This window comes from Triturus cristatus, chromosome 7 (genome assembly GCF_964204655.1).
Source record: "Triturus cristatus chromosome 7, aTriCri1.1, whole genome shotgun sequence".
Lineage (NCBI taxonomy): Eukaryota > Metazoa > Chordata > Amphibia > Caudata > Salamandridae > Triturus > Triturus cristatus.
In genome coordinates, this window is record NC_140590.1 from 1,860,514,105 (window position 1) to 1,860,535,039 (window position 20,935).

The following is a 20,935-nucleotide window of genomic DNA, read 5'->3' on the forward strand; positions in this document are numbered from 1 at the left end:
AACACTTTACAAAAGGGATTATCATTTGTACCCACCTACCATTCTAATTCTCTCAACATCGAGATAAGTTTCTTTAAATTCATGCGATCACTAAGATTAAAACATTTTTTTTAACAATATCGTAGAACCATCTCAAAGACCGCAAGAAAGCACCCTCCTGGGACTGCACAACAAAAGTACATTCATGGCTCCTATTAGCCACAAAGTGTTGGATGCATTTGTAACCATCACCTTAAAAGAATTGAAAAAAATATCTAGCCTAAATAAATCCAAAACCATTAATATTACTCAGAAAGCACAACAGGCATTAAAGCAGATCGCGGCAAAAAGTGAGGTTACTATCCGCCAGGCGGATAAAGGGGGAGCAATGGTAATCATGGATTCCGATTTTTATGAGAGAAATGTTCAAGAGCACATCCAAGATACCAACACATACATGATGTTACCATTTGATCCCACCAACGAATTTATGAAAATTCTACAAACCATCTTGAATAAAGCCACAGACCAAGGAATTATTGCGGCAGAAGACAAGAAATATCTCAGTAAAGTCAATCCAGCTGTACCGTTTAGACCAATAGTCTCGACCATCAACTCCATACACGAACCCATAGGTAGATATTTGGACAAACACTTACAACCGCTCATTTAATCCATGAGTACATACATAAGGGACACCACTAACTTTTTAAACATATTGGAAACAACTCAAGGCAAGACTAACTCGGAAACCATATTGTGTACTATAGATGTCAAAGCATTGTACACATCAATACCACACAACAAGGGCATGGAGGCAGTTGAATCATTTTTGTTAAACAGCGATAAACCCATCGATCTAAAAGTTTTTCTAATGGAACTCATCCACTTTACATTGTATCACAGCTATTTTCAATGGGGAAATAACTTCTATTTACAGTGCTCCAGAACATCTATGGGTAATTGTGCTGCACCAACGTATGCAAATCTTTTCATGCACAGATTTGAGTTAGACCATATCTTAAGCAACGACACATGGCAACAACACTTGTTATTATACAGGAGATATATTGACGATATATTCATATTATGGCAAGGATCCTCCACAATATTGCAGAACTCAATTGATGATCTAAATAGAGTGGACGATCATATTGAATTTACATCGACCATCAGCAAAAAGTGCATTTCCTTTCTTGACATCACCATTCACAACAACAATGGAATCCTCACGACTCAAGTTCATGTCAAAACAGATCGCAACAATCTACTTCACTTCCACAGCTTCCATCAACCTTCCCTCAAGGAACATTTACCGTATTCAGTTATTGCGGCCTAAAAATATATCCAGTACCGAACAACTATATATAGAAAGCAGAGAAGTATGCATTGAGAAGTTAAGAAGAAGAAAATACCCAGAGCAAATCCTCAATAATGCATGCAAAAAAGCAGACAAAATCACAAGATCCACGTTAACTACTAAAACAAAAAAAAAAACACAGTCAACAGAAGTGTATTTATATCAAAATATTCATCTCAAAGTTACAGTTTCAAAAAAGTGATCTTAAGATATTGGCCTATGTTGGCAACCGAAACAGATTTCAAGCACATTTTTGACGCACCTCCGATATTTGCATATCAAAGGTCAAGGAATCTCAAACAAATACTAACCACCTCAAAGAGTTCTGCTGAACCTCACTATAAAGGAACTACCCCATGTCTAAATTGTGGAAATTGCAATTTCATTATAAAGGGGAATAAGATTCAACATCCACACAAAGGATTCAGAATCAAATTAAAAGTATCCGCCACTTGCAATAGTCAAAATGTTATCTACATGTTAAAATGCCCTTGCGGATTAGTATACATTGGAAAGACTGAACGAAGAATACGCATCAGATTGAATGAACATAAAAGTAACATCCGAACGAAAAATGCCAAATCCTCCATAGCCCAACACTTTGAGACTCAGAAACACAACATCAGTCAACTACGATTCTTAATTCTAGAACAAGTACCCATTCAAAAAGGTCGAAACAACACCCAACATTTGTTGCAAAGAGAGGTGTATTGGATAGACAGAATGGACTCCATCAGTCCTAAAGGACTAAATGAACATTGTGATTTAAGTTGTTTCTTGTAAAGTACACCCCTGGCATCATTATTGCACTGAATACCGAATCCTCATTCATATTTCAATTGTCGTCATTTAACTGTTCAACGTTTACAACATATAAACGTTTCTCACTGATGTGCCACCAAATCCACCACTCACTTTTGATCCACCGTCATGTGCACACAATTATTTTAGTTTCTTAACGTTCTACCATTTGCACACGTTTTATACCGCTCACACCAGATCTGTACACAAGGATGATCGTGCGTAAACCAACCTTGGACACAATTTCCCACTCCTTTCAGTTCCTATATTTTTGTATTAATCTTCACAAGGTACATCGGCTCCTTTCAATTCCATCGCACTACACCGGACATCTAAAAACTAAGAGTCTTTTTTTCTCTGTAGTTTCATACGCTCACGATGCGTGTAAGGATTTAACTTGCGCAATTTATACACATACAATTCTAGTCACTCCACATACAACACTCGGAGATATCCCGATAGAAGAATTCATGTGTTAAATCAATTGTTTTTATTCATTTATCGTTTTACTTGATTTCACCTTTGTGACAATCTATATACAGGAACTACGAGTCTTTCTTCTCTGTAGTTCTGCACACACACGACACGCATTATTATTTAACCAATGGAGCACAACAACATTCACTTCCTTGTTTCGGGAACGCGAACTCGCATATTACACTCGAAGAAGATTGAATACAATACTGCACACACAATCGATACAATAAGTTATTTTTATCTTTGTCCACACAATCTTCTTAAGCTTACCGGGCACCAATATCGTTTGAAAGCTTACGACGCACAATAACTCTCTTACAGAAATTGGTAGATTTTATCAACACGAAGCCAATACAATTGACACGTTTCGTGAGTACGGTTCCTAATATGTGTTGACTTTCGTAAACGCTGTCTTTACTGCGTGCATGTGGACACACATCAACGATTTATGCACTTTTTCAGTACGCTTGTCTATCACTCATTTTCACCCCTTTTATCACTTGTATCATCACGCACTAGATGGCAATACCATCATGCACTTGTGTGTAAATAGGATCACATTTCTAGTTTTTCTTTAAATTGGGCACCAACGAGCACGCTATGTTTCTCGCACTGATCGCGATAAAAGTGTTCAGGAATTCACACGAGGCACATGTTCGATATCACCAAATGTATATTCGGTATGGTTCTTTAAATGTCCTGATACCTTGTTTCCTCATTTATAGTATGTCATCCCCTGATGAAAGGCTTTCAGGCCCGAAATGCATTGGGCAGCAAGAATTCTGAATCATGAACAATGCAAAGAACGCTACATGCATTTTAATGAATGAAATTTAATTGATGAAAACCGTGAAGAATTAATGGACATTGCAATTTATTTACACTCGTAATCCAATAAAGAATTGAAAATTTGTCTACTGTTATCAAAACCATTTGATTAAGTGCAAAAGGGAGACATTCTTAAACGTTTAAAGAGTGCGACTACATTGTAAGATATCCTTCTACTCAGGAGAACCCACCCAATTGCACCACCTACAGATTTACCACGTGAAGTACCTCATTCTACCAAGGAGTGCGCTACCCTGTTCATCTATTATAGAAATACCATGACTGAGTGACCACACGGGACTACTCGCAGGAAGACTTGAAGAAGAGAAACACCACCTTCGCAATGTTATCATGGCCACGCGTGTTGCTTGAAGAACATGTGACAAAATAGTCAAAACGGAATAATGCAACAAGACCGTCAGCTGGAAGAGAACTTGTCAAAGTCCTGCATCTCACCAAGAACAGGAGAGACTTAAAGGTCAAAAACACCCATTCTTTCAAATGAGGATCGGAACATCTGACAAAGGTCAGGGAACTGTACTTCGTGTGGGCAGAACATACTCTAAATTTGTGGCTAATACCAACCGCAAGATGGCGGCACGCAGCATTCGCTGCGCCGGGTGGCTCTTGGCATGTATGTGCTGTGCAGGGTCATGTTCCAAGGCGTCCCATCATGCCATGAGCTGGTGAAGACCGCACTCGCGCTGACGACTTGGAATACAAGGCACACAAGCGATAACTGTTGGGGTGAGAGAGTCCTCAAATTCATTAAAAAAAAGATGTTTACTACAGAACCTGCATAACTTCAGTGCCATAAGTCCCAACATGTAACAATTAACCCGAGTACATGTCTCTTCCACCAAACCTTAGGAGTGCGAGATACCCCAGCGTTTAACTGCGTCACAGAAAAGTCAGCAAGGATTATAAAAATCTTCTCAACGTGACAGTTACCAACAGTGCAAATCCTCAGTGGTGCCAAATAGTTGATCTTGTGTCAAACTGATCCTCGGGCTGCTACTAAGTTTCTTTTGTAACCCCGAGCAACCCGTTAAAACTCACTGCAAAGTTTGACACAGCTGATGTTCTCCTCCAGCCGCCGGTAGAAAGATCAGCATGCCAAAAAATAACATGCATGATCTTGAAGGGGTCACACACGTAATGTAGATGGGTGAATAAGAAAAAACCAAACCATAAGTATCTTCCATCATAGAACTCCGAGCATAGGTGTTCAGCCATAGCACTTCCAGACATCACTCAGAAGGCAGTGAAACAGTTTAATTCCTTATACGACAAAGCTTCTTTTTGAAATTCCAGTTTCTTTGCGCAATGTGACGCACTTGACTTTGACATTGTGCACGGTAAAACATAACAGGAACTCCAGTAATGCAAATTGTAAGTCCAACTGCATTTACCTTTAATCAGATGTAGCTCGCAATTCCTGCTTCCATAACAAACCAACAGAAGCAATGTTATTTAAAAAATGAAGTAGCTTACTTGCCTTGAAGGCGCATTTTTTGTCTATGTGCCAGATGACCAGAATACAAAAAGAACAATTGATGGACAGAACAATTGATGGACAGAATGCAGAACAATGTTATACATTCACCCCAGTACAAAGATCTAGGCCTAACTCCATTGTATTTTTGCTCACCATGCCATTCCAGTTTGAACCCAGCCATATGCAAATCAGTCTTGACCCTGCACCCAATGGGAACAGTCCAGGTCCTCCCTGGAGTGGAAACAAGCATCCTAGGACCGGCTTCGGGCTTTCAGCCCTCATCAGCCAGGATAGCTTGATTCCAGTGGCATGAAGAGCATATCTGTCCCACTCGGGGTGACAAATGCAAAAAGAGCAATTGATGGTCAGAATGCAGAACAATGTCATACATTCGCCCCAGTACAGAGATCTGAGACTAAATCCGAAGTTTTTTTTTTTTTTTGCTCACCATGCCATTCCAGTTTGGACCCAGCCATATGCAAATCAGTCTTGACCCTGTGCCCAATGGGAACAGTCCAGCCCGAACTGCTATGCCACGTCCTTCCTGGACTGAAAACAAGCATCCTAGGACCAGTTTCGGGCTTTCAGCCCTCATCAGCCAGGATAGCTTGATTCCAGTGGCATGGAGAGCACGGGACCTATGTCCGGGCATACCCGTCCTACTTGGGGTGATAAATGCAAAAAGAACAATTGATGGACAGAATACAGAACAATGTGATACTCTGGTGAGAGCGCCGGCGTGTGCCTGAACTTTTTAATCTTTTTTACAGAAAACCTGCACTTTATTTCAAAAGCATATCTTGTACTGATTTTAGCTTAATTTGCGTCGCATTTTACTCCTGTTTACCTTATTGTTGCCCGCCCCGGTCCATCCCGGCTGTGTGTCAAACTTTGCAGTGAGTTTTAACGGGTTGCTCGGGGTTACAAAAGAAACTTAGTAGCAGCCCGAGGATCAGTTTGACACAAGATCAACTATTTGGCACCACTGAGGATTTGCACTGTTGGTAACTGTCACGTTGAGAAGATTTTTATAATCCTGGCTGACTTCGCATAGCACATAATTTCCGGGTAGGGAGGTGGAGCAGGAAATTCTCACCCGCTCCACCATTTAGACCCATGTGTGTCAGTCCGTGCAGCGGGCACGCCAAAGGCTAGCCCGTCCGCGCCAGACAGGGCCCAGAGGCCAGGACCCCTGGTCCTGCTGAGCCATCAAAGAGACTTAGGTACACAGTTGAGGAGCTATGGTGACTATCAATGTCCATTGATGAATCATGCAAACACAACATAAATATAGATAGTAATGAGTTGAAATGTGAGCACTGTAACATGACCCTAGGGCCAAATAATGATAAGAACAATAAAGATAAGCTGCAGTTAGCACTACTAAATTGTAGATCATTAGCGAAGCACAAATATGAGATACAGGACCTTCTTAGGGAAAGATCACTGGACGCTCTATTTCTGACTGAGACCTGGCTGAATGAGAGCTCCACCCCAGACGTTCTGGACGCAATCCTCAGTGAATATATGTTAGTAAGGCAGGATCGGGAAGGACAAACAGGAGGGGGCATAGCCATTATTTTCAAATCCTAAATGAAGTGTGAAATTCAACAGGCCGACCTTAAAAAATGTGAGGCGTTCCTATTTAGTCTATCGGCGACAGAAGATTTATGACGAGCCTGGAAGAGAAAGTAGTGCAACCAGCACTTCGACATGAAAACTTTTTGGTGCTAGGTGATCTGAATTTACATTTTGATAACCAGCAGAACCAAGAAGTATACACTCTACGCAACGACCTACTGACTCTGAGCCTAGCACAAAGAGTAGAATCTCAAACGCACCAAGGAGGCCATATTCTAGATTCTATCTTCTCCAACTTTGAGGATATAGGGGTTAAGACACCATCGCCTATTCCTTGGTCTGATCACTAGTCCAGTTTTCTGTGCCTACCCACAGGAAGAGGGTAGTACAACCTACTAGAGTAATTACTACAAGGAAGTGGAAGAATTTCAACTCCAATTCTTTCACACAGGCTCTGATGGAGAAAAAGCCCATCTTAGACAAAGATGTTAATCTAGCCAACAATCAATTGGAAGCCTGGATCACAGAGGCATTAGATAAGACAGCACCGTGGATTACCAGGACCCCAAAAAGACAAAATACAATGGCACCTTGGTTTAGTGACTAGCTAAAGATAGCCAAAAAAAATGCAAATGCTCGAGAGAGTCTGGAGGAAGGAATATAGTAGTGAGGCTAAATAAAACTTTAAAAAAGAATTAAAACAATATCACTCCTTAATTAAGAAAGCCAGATTTAAGTTTTACACTGAAAGAATAGAAGAGGCCAGCAATTCCCATAAAGAAATGTTCGCGATACTGAAGTCCTTAAGAACACAGGAAAACAGGAGTGACACAGATGCCTACGAAGAGAGCTGTAATAAGGTTGCAGAATTCTTCGTAGATAAAGTGGCAAAAATCTACAACACTTTCCCGATAGAAGCATGGGAAGGAACTAGTATGACAGGCGATAGCCAGACTAATTTTGCTGGGGTAATTCTGGATGAATTTAAGATACAGGAACTTGAAGAAATTACCACCATAGCAAAAGGGATAACATCGGTATCCCCTCTGGACCCAGCTCAACCGAAGATAATAAGGCAGGGAGCAAATGTAATCATGCCATATATTTCTGAGCTTATCTCACGCTCCTTCCAAAATAGTGTGGTCCCCACAAAATGGAAACAGGCCATTGTGAAACCACTCAAAAAGAAGCCATCACTGGAACATACAGCACGGGAAAATCTACTCCCAATTTCAATGCTGCCGTTTGTGGCTAAAGTTGCAGAAAAAGCTACGAATAAACAATTAATAGACCACATTAACAAAAACGACCTACTGCATCCCTCCCAATCAGGTTTCAGAGTGGCCCACTCCACAGTCAGCACTACTCATAGCCACAGAAATACTGAGGAAATATGCAGATGAGGGACAAATGGCCACACTGATTCTACTTGATCTAAGTGCGGCGTTTGACACTATTTCCCATAAGCTACTCATTCAAAGATTAGAGGTGTGTGCCATAAGGCGTATGGCATTGAGCTTGTTGACATAATTTCTCTCCACACGGAGCTTCCAAGTTGCACAACAAACATATCTATCTAAGAAGATTCCCTTGACTCAAGGGGTCCCGCAAGGCTCGATCTTGAGCCCCACCTTGTTTAACATTTATGTGGGGCCATTGGCGGAGTGTGTGGAGAAGTATGGGGCGTTGATCGTCTCCTACAAAGACGATACGCAACTAATTGTGATGTTAGTACAAGACAAGGGCCAAGCAGCTACCCGGTTCTCCGAATGTTTAGAAGAGGTGGCAGACTGGATGTCTAACCACTGCCTCAAGCTAAATGGGAGCAAAACGGAAGTCATGGTGGTAGGCAGGGTGCCATCCATATGGTCATCCGCATGGTGTCCTGAAACACTAGGCCAACTGCCTCCTCCCAAATCAGAAGTTAAAAACCTCGGTATATGGCTTGACTCCGAGCTGACTTTTGAAAGTCAGATTCGTAAGGTAGCTGGCAAATGCTACGGGAACATGAACATTTTGAGGAAGGTCCTAGATTTATTACCACAAACAGCCCGGAAAACCATAGTACATGCAGTAATTACTTCCCAATTGGATTACGGGAATGTACTATATCTTGGTGCTACTAAAAAGGGACTTGCCAAATTACAGAGTACAGAATGCGGTGGTGTGAATGGTACTGGGCTTTCCGAGAAGAGCGAATACGAAGAAGGCACTGACCGCTTTACACTGGCTGCCAGTAGAAAGGAGAGTCTCATTCAAGGCAATGTGCCACTGCCACCGTATTCTATCGAAGAAAGGCCCTAGATACCTGCAACCGCTAATAACCCAATACATCCTAGGACGGAATTTAGGATCTATGGGTAAGGCGCTGGTTACAGTACTGAAAATATTCAGAGCAAGAATGGGAGCATGCTCATTCAGGTACCGTGCAGCCAAAACGTGGAACGGCCTACCATTAAATCTAAGATTAGAACCATGCGAAAGTAGTTTCCGAAGACAGCTGAAAACGTGGCTGTTCAGGCAAACCAGATGGGGTTACTGGTCAGTTCTGCACAGCGTAGCACAGGCGGATGGCAGCTGCCTCCCCCCAGAGCATGCATATCAACGCAGGGACACACCAGTGGTGTAACCATGCGCTTTACAAATGAAAAAATAAATAAACTCACCCCAGTACAGAGATCTGGGCCTAAATCCATTGTTTTTTTGCTCACCATGCCATGTTTCTTTTGCATATGTCGCCTTAAGTGGGAGAGGTATGCCCAGACGTGGGTCCCATGCTCACTACACCACTGGATTCAAGCTAGCCTAGCTGATGAAGGGTAATACCCTGAAACAAATCCCAGAATGCTTTTTTCCGGTCCGGGGAGGACCTGGCTTGGCAGTTCGGGCTGGACTGTGCCCCCAAGGAACAGGGTCAAGAATGATTTGCATATGGCTGGGTCCAGGCTGGGGTTGTGTGGTGAGCAAAAGAATGATGGATTTAACCCAGATCCTTGTGACTGGGGGTGAATGTTTGCATTGTCCAGCATTTTGTCCATCAATTTTTCTTTTGCATATGTCGCCCTAAGTGGGAAGGGTATGCCCAGACGTGGGTCCTGTGCTCACTACACCACTGGATTCAAGCTAGCCTGGCTGATGAAGGGTGATGCCTTGAAACCGGTCTCAGGATGCTTGTTTCCGGTCCCGGGAGGACCTGGCTTGGCAGTTCGGACTGGACTGTTCCCACAAGGAACAGGGTCAAGACTGATTTGCATATGGCTAGGTCCAGGCTGGGGTGTTGTGGTGAGCAAAAGAATGAGGGATTTAACCTAGATCCTTGTGACTGGTGGTGAATGTTTGCTTTGTCCAGCATTCTGTCCATCAATTGTTTCTTTTGCAGACGAACAGAATGCAGCACGCTTGGGCTGGAGCTGTGCAATGTAATGGACAGTGGTGGGGCTGCAAGGTGTGCTGTTCTATTTTCCTTTGTATTCTTTGTGGCTTCTTTTGTTTTTGTGTTGCCTCCTGTGACCCCGACATTGTTTGAACTTTTCCTTGTGTTGTCTGTCGCGTCTCCCAAACATTTTTTCTTTTGTAGATGTCATCTTGAGCTTCTTTCACTGTAGAGTGTGAGCAAGTCTCCAATTTGTCGCCAAAATAAATATAGTAACGTAGTCCACGCTGGTAGGATGTAGTTTACGTAGGTATATTCAAGTTACATAAAACAGCCCTACCAGGAGCAGTGTGCTAGCTGCTCAGCCCTTCCACCAACTTTCACCACTCATACCAGTCACTCAAGCATTCCACTCATAGCCCACTCACCAACATTCCACACAGAACACTCACACTGGCTGAGCTGCTAGGAACAAGGTAACATAGAACATAATAACACAACAGTCTTCCATGGCAAGGGGGAAGGTGATGAGAAGTTTCCGGTGCTGATCCCTCTTCTGGGGGTTGATGTGTGTGGGTTCCCATGGTGTCCTTACTGCCATAATGCCCAAGATCAGTCCACCTTTTTGGCTAGTTCCCTTAGGCATATGGGGTCACAGTGTCCCTACTGTACCTGGCTCCGACCAGGACAGTGGTTGTCCATATGGTAGACCCTCCTGGCATGCTGGATGCCGATTCTTTCGCTGCACACAGGCTCCTGCCCCATTGGCACTGCATTCAATACAGCTCACATAACAGCAGCCCTCCCTTGATATACGGGGATTGCCGACTTTGTCATGTACATGGGAAACAACCCGATCTGTGCAACAGTTGCGTCCTCATACCTCGCAACGGGAGTCTACTCGACAGGATTCCCCACTGGACTTCACTCCCTCCAACACTCTTCTCTTCCTCACAGGGCTCACAGGTCTTGGAAAGAACGCAGGCCATGCTGCTCCAGGGCAAATGGTCTTTAATTACCTGGGTGTTGTCTCCTCACCAAGCAGGGAGACTAGTAGGCCTTGGCACCCATTTCTGTTTTTTTTTTGTAGAGTTTTATATAGTGCAAACTAGACCCGAGGAATCGGGTATCAGATTGCTTTACATGAGCACCAGTTTCAATACAGATGGACACATTCATTTTTTTTTGTTAGGCACAGGGAGATTAAGTGATTTGCCCAGATTCACAGGATGTTGAGTGCCATTGCCGAGACTCGAACCCGGTTCACCAGCTTCGAGTTCGACTGCTCTAGCTGTAAGGCTACATACTCAGGCTACAGAAACAAGACTTGCAAAGCTTCCCCTCCTCACCCAGCCCATCCCCAGACATACATACACCCAGTGCATGTATACAGCATACACACACTGAACAGTCCTGTTTCTTGTATGTAATGTACCTTTCATAGACACACATACACCCAGCATATCCATTTAACATGCACGCACTGTCCAGCACTGTATGCTTTATGTATTGTACCCCTCATAGGCAGACATACACCTAGCACATGCATTCCGCATGCACGCACTGAACAGCACTTCATCCTTCATGTACGGTATCACTCGCAGGCACCCATACACCCAGCACATGTATTCGGTACGCACGCACTGCATAGTACTGCATTATCCATGTGTTATACACTTCCCAGGCAATCATACACCCAGCACAAATACCACTTCCACCACTCTGAGGGTTGCGCTTTGGGCTCCCCTCCCGGTCCAACAAGACTGCACTCAATGAAACAGGCCTATGTCATGGCTCACACACAAGAGCTGTGTTTGCTCATGACAACAAAATCAGCATTAGGGATCCAGACATCAGTACAGTTGGGTACTCGGGGCAGGGATGCACACCCATTACCATGTAGAGGACTTTTCTGTTCCAACACTCTGCGTTCAAAGGCAGAGGTCAAATGTTAACTTCTGTCTTCATACAAATTGCTGCTTATTTTATCCTGGAGATTGGTGTTAACTTTTCTTTCTTTGACTACAGAATTGGAGAATTGTGTAAAGTGAACTGTCTGACAGTCATGGCGAGTGCACAACATTTAGATAGCTTGTAAATAAACAGTACAAATATTTCGAAATATTACAGCAGTTAGGAAAGTGCATTGTTTCAATCCTGAAGTGACCTGGAACCAAAGATTTTAATAGGATCAAAGCAAATCGATTTATTTTTCTTCGTGATGTGCAAATGCTACTGATTTCCACACTTTATCATTTGTGTTGTATATAGTTTTATCTGTAAAACTGCATGCGAGTGGGAAAGTTTGTGGCCTTTTCAATGGAACATGTCTTTCTGTAATGCATATGTATTAAAAGTGAGTTTTTAAATATGAACTGAGAACATTCCTGCCCGCCCTGATGACAATGCTATTAGTGATCTAAGAGGCAATCAGGGGCCATGTGCACCTCATATGTGGACTAGATTTTTATTGTACATGGAGCAAAGTTTTTGTCTAATACATCAAACAAAATAGTTTTTTTAACAGACATGCTGAGCTTACATATTTAAAAGGTGTGATAAGGAAGCGAAAGGTGACTGTGAAATAAAATATCTGCCTAGATGTCACACACTTTGAGACCAGCTCATGGGTGTAGTGTATTAGATTAAGGTTGATTCAATTCACTAGGCCTGCAGGTCTGGTAACGTTTTTTATTTTTTCAAGGCCTGATTAAAGACCCTGTTAGTGGCCCGGTTAATGGGACAGGTTTTCCTCACTCCCACAGTTACCAGTACCCCTGGTATCAGTTTACAAGTTGGACCCTGAGCGTCCACTAAGAAATTATGAATTACATGAGGAATCTGCAACTTCGGGTCCAATTCCCTGGAAGTGTCTCATTTGGACTAGACTTTCATGCTTAGTTCAGCAGCTAAACACTGTGTGAAAGCAAAGAGATCAGCAGTATCCACAAATCTCATATTTCCAATGGGGTGGTGGGGTGAGAGGTTAGCTGCTGGTCTGCTGTTACCGGCCCAATCATAACTACGAGGCAACTTGTAGTGAGGGTCAAGTCTTTTAGAACCGGTAATGACCCTCGCTTCATATTCTAAATGACTGTCCATTCGACAGGTGGTGGCAGAGCTTTGGGTGAACTATCTTCATGGTAAGGCTTGAGCAAGGAGACATTAAATACCAGATGGACAGGCAAACCATGAGGCCGGTGAATTGGGCAGCCTCTGGACATCAGAGAAGAGGGCTGCAGTTAAAAAGGACACAGATTACTTGACTGTCAAATCAAGCCTTATTTGGGTGTCTGTGTGTGTCATCCTGTTTCTTTCTGGCATCTTTTAGTTCCTGTAAATGCTGTTTTTCTTCATACAGTATTGTGTGATGATCTTTTACTGGTGGAATTAAGTTGTCATTCCGCTATAGTGGAATTGGCTCTAAACCACTGTAGCTGTAGAACAGGGACACCCCTGTAGCAGCATGTGGTCTCTTATTAAACAGCTCTGATACGGCTGCAAAGACTGACTTACTGGCTCAGTTTGTGGCTAGCAAACCAAGGATCGACAAGAGTCGACTTCCATCGATGTGCATACTTTCCTCCAGAATCTGGATACAAACTGTGTGCCCCAATCAGTGGCAAACACAGGGAGCAACCCATGTGAATGTGTCCTGTGCTGAGACAAAAATGTCTACCAGATCCTTTGCACTGGGAACTATATTCACCACAATGAAATGTACCATTTTGGTTAACCTACCAACCACAAGTAAAATGGTGCCATGAGATGAGAGGAATGTCTGTGATGAAATCCATGGTTATAGCGTGCTATGGGACCAGTGGTATGGGAAGGGGCTGCAACAACCCATTTGGGTGGGAGTATGAACATTGGTTGCTGTCAGACCCCGTTCAGGAGGCCATGGGGCAGGCATGGGCTACTGGGCCAAAACCATGAGAGTAGAAACTTATATCTCTGCTGGCCCAGGGCCGGCCATACTATGGCTTTGCAAACTGGGCCAGTTGCAACTGTTTCTGCACTTTACTGCCACTAACAGCATCGGCAAGCAGGCACAGATTTATCAAAGAAGGTTAGCGCTGGAGTTTTTCTGGCTCAAGAATCAATACCACCCACCTCCCCCACGCAGCACAATAAATCAATGCTCAGACCAAAGCTTCTCTCTGTAGAAGAAGACAAGTACTTTTAGTACACAAAAAATAGAGGGTCACCACACATTTAGTAATGAATAAATACCTCATTCCCGGGTGTAGGAGTTGGTGCTGTTAGGTCAGTGCTTAATTTGTAGAAAAATAAGTGCCAGGGCTCTAGTCAGGTGGCCACTGCAGGTCGCACCACTCCTTGCCCCTGCCATGCTGCCAGTGCCATCACACTCCTGCAAGTGTGACAATTCGGGCTATTTCAGGCCCCCAAAGCGATAAGAATAGCTTAGGAAGCAGGTGATAGTGATAATTAACTGTTGTTGTGGTCATCTCTAAATTAGCCAGGCAGCACTACCTTGTGTCAGACTGCCAAAATCGCCAATGTTGACAATTAAGTGCCCGTGCCGAGCACCGGGAACCACTGTCTCAAATTAAGTACTGTTAGGTGGTCTCTGCTGATTAGACCATCACATTGTTTTAGTCGGTCTCCCCCCTGATACTGGGCACCCCCAAGAGTAGGCTGCAGGTCATCAGATAAACTAGTGGGGGCTGCTTGTGCTGCACCCCCTTCCTGAATCTAGACTAGTACACCGTATCCCGGTCCTTTGCTCGATCAGTCTCTCACCATGGTCAGGTTAGCAGCTGCATGTGGCCCCCTCAGTCTCTCACCAGTCGTGATCGCAGTGTGAGCCGTGCTTGGCCTTTCTGCGGCAAGTGGATCTTCACCAGCAGTGATGGGGGGCTGTGGCGCTATTCTGCAGTCCAGGAGAGGTACAAGGTCACGTTTACTCCTCCTGCACTTGCGGGATCTCACAAGCAGTATCCAGGAGTCTCCAAGGATGTTCTGCCCAGCACAGTACCCACCACAGAAGTGATCAGGAAGAAAGACAAGAGTCTGTGCCTTGTTTAAAGACTAATTTCCTTATCGGCTGATACTGCAGGCCGCACACTGTACTCCCTGCCATCCACCAAATGGCAGCAGGTATCAGAGTTCCTCCAGCCTGTCTCCTCTTTGCTCACCGTAGTGTGGGGTTCTCCCCCTCGCATCTTGGAGATACCAGAAATAGACACATACTGCGTGCAAGAAAGTAACCTCTCTCCAGTCTTTTACTTGGCTCAGGCTGTAGGCTTTCAAAATGAAACTCACAAGGCTGCAACACTCCTGCATGGTACACTACTGCTTCTAGCACACAGACACATACAAAACACTCTGCATGGCACACTACTGTTAGCATTCATGCACACGCATAATTCATGGGATGACGCATTTAGGATTCCGGATTCATCACACGGAGCAGAACTGAAGGTAAATAGGCCCATAGGCACGCACTCATATTTTATATGTTAAAAAGCTTGTCATAATTCACTAACTCAGTATGCTTCCACCACCGTGCTCGACACATAATGACACCTATATAGTGGGAGAGGACTATTATCCTTCACAGGTATTCATAAAAGTGCCGCTCCTAGTCAAGGATTAAGTCCGGAACCTAGCATTGTCATCAGACCGGGCCTAGGTCAGTGTGTGGCACTTCAAACGCACAAAAGGGGATGGGAAGAATGCTTGCAATTTGTTTAACCACTGGAAACCGCTCAGGGTAACATCCCAACCTATTGTTCTTTCCCTCACCATGCCACATTCGTTTAGACCCAGCCATATGCAAGCCTACCTTGACCCTGCTCCTCATGGTAACAGATCAGCCCGAACTGCCAGGTGAGGTCCTCGCTGAACCGCAAAATAAGCAACCTAGTGCCAGTTTGGCCCTGATAAGGCTCATCAGCCCGATATAGTTTGGTTTTGATGACATCGGTACCACAGGACCCACACCTGCGCATATCCTTGTCACTTAGAGGTACATCAAACGCACAAAAGTTGATGGTAGGAATGCTTGCAGTTTGTCTAACCACTGGCAATTGCTCGGGCTGCATCCCAACCTGTTGTTCTTTTGGTCACTAGGCCACCTCAGTTTGGATCCAGCCGTAAGCAAATTGGCTTTAACCCTGCTTCTTATGGGATCAGTCCACCCCGAACTGCCAGACACTCCCTGAACTGGAACACAAACAACCCAGGACTGGTTTCACCCATGTGGAAAGTGGCCATAGGAAGAGGATACAGCCTGCTACTCATGGCCATAGTTCTCATTCGTTGAGCGGTTCAGACAGATGAGGGCCATAGAACACCTCAATTAGGAGGAACAATATTTTTTGTCATTTTCGTTTTTTTTTTTTTTTTTTTACAGATTTACTCTTTTAAAGATTTTACTTTTAGTATGGATTGTTATAAGCTACAGAAAAAGTATCCCTGAAATGATTTCATAAGCCATGCCCTTGCCGCTCCCTCAGTCCTTGCCATAACATTCTCTGCTATTTAGATGTTATTACATCTTCATTGGCTATCCAAATATTTTGCCCTACCTTCCAGTAAACAGATGCATCTGTGAGGTCTTAGATTGTTACCTAAATGTTTTACATGGTTTCAGGTGTGATATGATTATTTTGATCTCTTTGTCTCTCTCATACAACTTCCTGTGTTTGGATTTTAATGATTGCCTTGCAGAGGCGACTTTTTCCAGAATTCATCCAGTTTGTCAATCTTTGTAGGGTTGTCATTGAGGTTGGCATCTACTGGTGTTGGTCTTGGAGTGCCTGAATCATCTTTCTTTCCTGACGTTGGCAAATGTTTTGAATCAGTTATGTTTTTCTGCGCTTTTATTCCGTCCATTGTTGTTAACTCTACTAGTTGTACAATATGTGCCTGAAGAGAGAGGGATGGGTAGGTGCTTGATGTTCTAGCTTCATGCACCCTGTGGTTATGCAGTGAAATAGTGCCTACTCTGACAAATTTTCTTCTTTTTGGGTTAGGTCCCTCCGTGACTGATCCCTTGTTGCAAGTGCCGGATTCAATTCTGATCAGGTATTTATCCGACCTAGATTTGTTGTGTATCTCATCCCTGCACATTGTGGATCACAGAACATGAACTGACCAATAGAATATTCTAATAATTAGTTTTAGACATACATTGTGTTATTATTAGTACAGATGCTTGAGTGTGACATTCTAAGTAAGAACGGTTGGCTTCCTGAATACCACTGTGTCCCTGAGAGGGATTAGTTTACCAGAAAACACTTCTCCTCCTGTAAAAGGGCATGTTGTGCAGGTCTGCAGTAACCCAGATCCACCTTCCTCATACATAGCACATTGAACTGAGTCCTTGTATTAGGATATATCTCTAACATACCTAAAATGGACCTTCGATGTCAGCTTCTGATTTTATTTGGGAGTGGGGGGCCTGAGTAGTCTTGAATGAGCACTCACGAGAACCATTGAACCATCATTACAAATACACAGTTGTCTGTTGTAATTATGGTTAAACCTCCGTCAGATAAATAAGGGAACCCCTATTCTTTCTGTAGGTTACTCAGGCTCTACTCTTCAAAGGATAAAAATCCTCATCTATAGGTTCCCAGTTTTTTATTCTTATTGAATCTGCTCTCTTAAAATAGTGCCTTCTTCTCCAGTAGAGATAGGAGGTAATAACAGAGAGAAAGTTATACAGCACCTCAAAGCAAATGTAGTCCCCAGTGCAGGGGGGCAGTTACCTTTGTATTAGCTGCATATGCATGTGAAAATTTTACTCATGGCTGGAGCTTGTGGCAGTTGATTCTAATACAACACACTTTCAAGCATACACATGAGGTGCAACACCTAATGAATACAGAACACACCAATATTTCAAAAATTCCTCTTACATATCAGGAACATAAAAAATTGTTTTTAGACGCCCTACCACATACATACATTTGTGTCAGACTACGTCCTCTGAGTAATGAAGGAGCTACCTGGCCAGTCTTGGCAGGATGGACAATATATTCAAGTCCAGGTGCACTAACTGTAGTATAAGTAAAGGCACTATTAAATAATGTAGTTTGGACTTGCAGACAACTTATTTTGATATGTTATTTTTTTATTGAACATAAAGCAAATAAAATAAACACAATAGGCAAAGCCTATTGTGCCACACATCTTTAGCATGATCATCGATCCCTGGAGTCTGAAGTGGTCTTACAAATTGCCCAGATCTTGCTGTGTTTATTTGGGGCAGCCTTGTGCTGCATACACAGGCTCCTCCATCTTAGACCACCAGTCTGTAGCCCTGTGCCAGGCTTTCAAATCCAGGACAAAAGCAGAGATCCAATTCCAGGTAATGTTTTGCTTAGCAAGCAGAGTCTTCAGGCCCACAAGATTTATGTGGTATCTACTCCCACCCACAGCCTCCAACAGGCCCAGGTGCATAAAACTCCCACTGCAAACACAAGGAGATGATGGACGGAGTGCTGAAACTTTTGAAACACTCACCCCCAGTCACAGATCTGGGTTGAATCCATCATCATTCTTTAGCTCCCTTTGCCATCCCAGTTCAGACACAGCTGTATGCAAATCAGTCTTGACCCTGTGCCTCATGGGAACAGTCCAGCCCGAACTGCCAAGCCATGTCTTCCCTGGACCGTAAACAAGCATCCTGGGACCGGTTTCAGGCTGACAGCCCTCTTCAGCCAAGCTAGCTTGAATCCAGTGGCAAAGTGACCCGCATCTGGGCATAGCCTGCCAACTTCGGGCGAACAAAGCAAACACAAAGAGATGATGGACGAAGTGCTGAAACTTTTCAAACACTCACCCCCAGTCACAGATCTAAGTTGAAGCCATCATCATTCTTTAGCTTGTTTCCAGTCCAGGTAGACCTGGCTTGGCAGTTCGGGCTGTTCCATTGAGGCACAGGGTCAAGACTGATTTGCATATGGCTGGGTTCAAACTGGAATGGCATGGTGAGTAAAAAAACGATGGATTTAGGCCCAGATCTCTGTACTGGGGTGAATGCATGACATTGTTCTGCATTCTATCCATCAACTGTTTTTGCTTTTGTCACCCCAAGTGGTACGGGTATGCCAAGATGTGGGTCCCATGCTCTCCATGCCACTGGAATCAAGCTATCCGGGCTGAAGAGGGGTGAAACCCCGAAACCGGTCCTTGGATGCTTGTTTCCAGTCCAGGGAGGACCTGGCTTGGCAGTTCGGGCTGGACTGTTCCCATGAGGCACAGGGTTAAGACTGATTTGCATATGGCTGGGTTCAAACTGGAATGGCATGGTGAGCAAAAAAACGATGCATTTAGGCCCAGATCTCTATACTGGGGTGAGTGTGTGACATTTTTCTGCATTCTGTCCATCACTGTTGTTTTTGCATAAAACTCCCATTACCTGTGACCAATAGTGTTGCACAGCAGGGCACAGCCAGACTGTGTGAAAGGTTATCCCCTACGTCTTGCAGCGATGACAAGCAGACAATGGAAGCCGACCCGCCTTCAAAAGCCACAATAGGGGACAAGCATATAGTGTGTAGAAAGTTCACCTGGATCAAAAGAAGCCAGGAGGATATAGCCTATTCCCTCGGGGCCATGAGCACATCCCTTCATTCCCCGTCTTCTAGACTACCGAGGATTCCCAGCGTGCACAAAATAAGGAGAGCAACCCCACGGAGTAGAAAACCAGTGAACAATATATATGGGAGACTCCTTCCTGGCCCCAGGGGCCCATGAGTAATTTGGCATTCCATAGGACAGAATTTGGGAACCTCCCCAAGGAAAGCATGATGGGGCAGCAGGGCATGCCAGCGCTGTAGGAGTTTAAAAACCTGGTAGCGGTGGAGCTGGAAGACAACCTGTAAATCTAGAAAGGACCGCATGTGTGTCCCTTGCCACACGTCACCCAAGTGGAAAATACCAACAAGGCCCCCACCTCCTAAATGTAGAGAACAATGAGAGAGCTAGGGAAAAGGAGAGGTACGTCCGTATCCCCTGAATGTCAATAAGTTTTATCAATGGTGGACGGACCCAATGTAGTGTGGTACGTTCACTGTGAGACACTAGGTAGGTTAAAAGACCCCTCACACACCAACCTGGTTAGTGTCATGCTTCATCATCGGGGTCCCAACCGGGTGGCCGAATGCCCCCCGGTTGTGCTGCGACGCCTGGCTACAGCGGAGCTGGTGTGGTGCAAGAGTGTGATGTAGTGATGGTTAAAAATATCTCTGAGAATCCTTGCTTTTAGGAAATTTATTACTGGCAGCTCAGGATATAGAATAAAAAGCAGGGTATGTGATGCAACTCCTAACCCCTGCCAAACCAGCCACTTGGCGTAGCCATGTGCACCTCCAAAGAGTAGTGTTTGGGATATGATGGCCAGCTGGGAGGTGGACTGGATGGGAGGGAAGGGTTAATCTCCAAACACTACTCTTTTGAGGTCAGGGAGAGAGTGAGGGGTCGGGGAGCTGTACAGGTGATCTAGAAAAGTCTCCCACGACATAGACGATAGCGCCACACAGTATGCCAGATCGTCCTGTTCCCCGTGTAGCATATCATTCAGAATCACAAATTGCGATGCTCAATAGTAGAACTGTAAGTTTGACTACACACACTTGACGAAGGCAATGCACACTACCCAGTTAGCCAGTATGAAGGATTGCACCACTGCCTGTATGGTGATGGACCAGCTCCTGTAGAGAGGGGAAGCAGAAAGTTTTGCAGACCATAAAAGATCCGTGGCAGAACCATCATTTTAAACTGGGCGATTCTCCCCATAATATTGAGTGGCAGTGATGACCACTGATCCAGATCTTTCTTATTGTGAGTGGCAAGGGGCATCCGCTTCAGGGAGCAAGCAAGATTAGGAAGGAGGGAAATATAAAGCCAAGTCAAAGAAAGCTTAAACTATGGAAGGGTATGTTGGCCTGCCATCTGTGATTATGTGTGTCACTGGTCAGGTGGATCAGTAGGGACGTAAAGCAATTAGCAAGCAGGCTAGATGCCTGGCCATAGAGGTCCAGCATTTGTTGTAATCTGGGAC

At 44.2% G+C, this 20,935-nt stretch overlaps 1 protein-coding gene across 7 annotated transcripts in view; it reads left to right on the plus strand.

Annotated features, from left to right (window-relative positions):
* Positions 1–20,935, plus strand: part of LOC146813499 (uncharacterized) — a 70,863-nt gene that overhangs the window by 27,084 nt on the left and 22,844 nt on the right. For all 7 annotated transcript variants that reach the window (XM_085620254.1, XM_085620257.1, XM_085620256.1 and 4 more), the window contains one exon: positions 16,899–16,950. The gene's annotated coding sequence lies outside the window, so the exon portion shown is untranslated. The remainder of the gene's footprint in view (positions 1–16,898; positions 16,951–20,935) is intronic.